Source organism: Dipodomys spectabilis, unplaced genomic scaffold, assembly GCF_019054845.1.
Source record: "Dipodomys spectabilis isolate Male_0828 unplaced genomic scaffold, ASM1905484v1 ptg000301l, whole genome shotgun sequence".
Lineage (NCBI taxonomy): Eukaryota > Metazoa > Chordata > Mammalia > Rodentia > Heteromyidae > Dipodomys > Dipodomys spectabilis.
Window position 1 is genome coordinate 4730354 of NW_024870978.1, and position 3288 is coordinate 4733641.

The 3288-nt window shown below is 34.9% G+C and overlaps 1 non-coding gene across 1 annotated transcript; it reads right to left on the reverse strand.

Annotated features, from left to right (window-relative positions):
* Positions 1-2216: 2216 nt before the first annotated feature.
* LOC122127490 lies at positions 2217-2323 on the reverse strand. Its single transcript, XR_006151165.1, has one exon. It is a non-coding gene; the product is annotated as a U6 spliceosomal RNA (small nuclear RNA).
* Between the last annotated feature and the right edge of the window lie 965 nt (positions 2324-3288).

A 3288-nucleotide genomic window follows, 5' to 3' on the forward strand; every position in this document is an offset into this window, starting at 1 on the left:
TTCTGCAAAAGACTAAACAGATCTCCCTATGACACAATAATTCCTCTCATGGGCAGTAATCCAATAAATAACAAACAAGCTCACATTAAAGCTACCAGTATAAGCATGTTCAGGGCCCAGGCCCAGAGTTCAAGGACTGGAAAAAAAGTTACCACTGTTGGTATTTGTTTCCCCAAATATGAACTTTTGACATAAGATACAAAATCTTTCTATTTGCAACAGTTAGAATAGGACTTACCTGTAGTGGGTCATAAAATGTCTTCTTTGTTGAATGTTAGGAAAAGCTGTAGGCAGTCCAAGAAAAGGGAGACTTTTTGTTGTTGTTGTTGTTGTTGTTGTTGTTGTTCGAGGTGCTTGAAGCCTGGGCTTGGGCACTGTCCCTGAGCTCTTCAATTCAAGGTGAATGCTTTACCTTTTGAACCACATCGCCACTTCTAGTTTTCTGGTGGTTAAATGGAGATGAGTCTCAGGGACTTTACTGCCCAAATTGGCTTTGAACAGCAGTCCTCAGATCTTAGCTTCCTGAGTAGCTAGGATTACAGCTGTGAGCCGCTGTCACCAGGCAAAAATGGGAGATTTTTATAAAAGAAAATCCACCTCTTCACCTGTGTCTAAACCTCAGATATTACTATTAGAACACTTCATCCTCAACTCATTTGATCTGACATTTGTAAATTTTCTCTTTTCCTTCTTGTGGAAATACTGCAGTCAATGTCAACTCAACTGTGGGACTGGATCAGTTGTATGGTAATCGCTAGCACCTAAACCAAAAACATTTACATCAAAACAAATGAAACCCTCATTTCGAATAATTGCTTTCTCTTTTTATTACAAATCTTGATTACTTCTTAATGTGATATTGGACCTCCTAACAGTGTGATGACTTTTTCTTTCTCTTGAGCAATTGTCCTTCTTCCACATGGGTCAAATATTTAAGATTTCAAAAATTTCCATTGATAATTCATTAAGTTGACCTCGAAGAAATTGTGCATTTCTGGAATTGGTCTTCTGTGTTGTTCTTACATGCACAGGCTTTCTATGATTTATTTGTTTTATAAGGAATTATATATTCCAATCTTTGTGTGACCAATTTTAGTCCCTCTCATCAGTCTTTCCTACCCTCTCTCAGGAGTCTTTAATTTCAGCCTGCCTCATAAAAAATATATTAGTTATCAGCTAAATGACTCCCAGCTTCAGTTTTTTGCCTGACTTCATGTAGGCTGTGATAGGAGCCTTGACTTGCCTTGCTTACTGGAGTTTTTTACTTGTTTGTTTTGTTTTGTTTTTAGTGGTCTAGGATTATTAGTCAATATATTAGCTTCTCTGGGCCGCAGTGATCACCTGGACTAGAGTCAATGGGTTTTTGTCCTAATGATACAAAAACAGCTGACTAAATTCATGTTTTAATTGTCTCAAAATGAGGCAATCTGGCATCCTTGCAAAGCCATCAATAATATTCTGCTACCACTTACAGAAATGGTCTATCAAGATGGCTTTTCAAGGTTGACTGTAAAAAATGTTTATTTCTGTGTGGGAGGACCATATAAAAATCAAAAAATAAATCACATCGTACATTATAAATACTTTAGAAACAACAGCAAGAAAAAAAACCACTTGTGTCCCTATCTTGGGGTTCAGTTAGCTTAACATCACCTTATCTATTCCTATGCACATAGCTTTTGACCTTTTCTGCTTATCCACGACATATATTAATTATTGCCAATAAGGGATACCACGTGACCGATGTTTCTTTGGACTTGGATTATTTTAGTTAATATAATTTTTCCAAGTCTTTCCATTCTGTAACAAATTGGGCGATGTCATTCTTTCTGATGGACGATAGAATTCCCATACACACACACACACACACACACACACACACACACACACACACACACACACACACACACACACAAACTCACAATGTTTTCTTGATCCATTCATCTACTGAGGGACATAGGGGTTGGTTCCATATCTTAGCTATGGGAAATAATGCTGCAATAAACACAATTGTATTGATAATTTTCATATGGTCTTTTTGCTGACTATTTAGGTGAATGCCCAAAAGTGGGATTGCTGGGTCATACGGGAGCTCTATGTGGAACCTTTTGAGGAACCTCCATACAGCTTTCCAAGTGGTTGAGCAAGTTTACACTCCCACCAAGAATGAAGTAGGGTTCCCTTCTGGCCACATCCCCTCCAGCATCTGTTAATGTAAAAATGTGGAGCGCTTCTCGAATTTGCGTGTCATAGTTGCACAGGGACCATGCTAATCTTCTCTGTAATGTTCCAATTTTAGTGTATGTGCTGCTGAATTGAGCACAGAACTTTTTTATATATATAAAGTGGAATTGATTTTCTTAAACTAGACATTTCAACAAAAAGTAAGTTCAAAAGAATTGTTGTGAAATTTTAGAACCATGTATTTCTTACATAAGCACACATTTAAGACTAAAGTCAAGACTGATATGTCAAAAACAAAATAATTCCACATATTTGTTGTTCAACAGATGTGTAGGGGGAGGAATTCAAGTATTCTCTACAAGGCACCTATCATAATGAACACTGCAGCAAGAGTTAAGTTTTTTTTAATGTTTTAATGTTTTAAATATGTTTAATTTTGGGAATTTGCTTATATGCCAAAATTAAGATTGTTTGGTAGGTCATATAACTTTTCTATAAAGTATTTATGATTTATGGTAGCAGACATATACTACTAAGTATGTGCAATTCAGAGTTTATAGAAAATTTACTAATGAAAAGTTGCAAAGTCTTTGTATGAAGAAACAGTGAAGAGTTAAGACTTTGTTAACTACACAGTTTCTGTTAAAACTTTAGGGCTTCCTTACTTTATATGTTAGCGAGGAACAAAAATGATTATATAAACCATATACAGATGATGAGACGAGACATAAATAGTAATCTTAGAGGGTAAATTTAAAGACTACTCATAGCCTATAAAACTCTTGTTGAACATCATAATCTTAGCCAGTTTTAAATGTACAGGAATATGAGAAAATAGTAAAATCTAATATGTAGTACACTTCAAATACTGGAAACAATGGTATTTGGTTTTTATTTTATTAATCATTAATATTTAATTATTGATTTTCTTTATTTGTAGCATTGTTTTCCTTTTTGTAATATAATACAACTTTTTGTAAGTCATCATTACGAGATACTTTGAGAATGTTACTGGGATGGCCATACCATTTTTTATAGGTGCATGTGAATTTACAAAGAGCAAAATTAAGAACAAAATATTGATTAAAATTTTCTCAAGTAGAG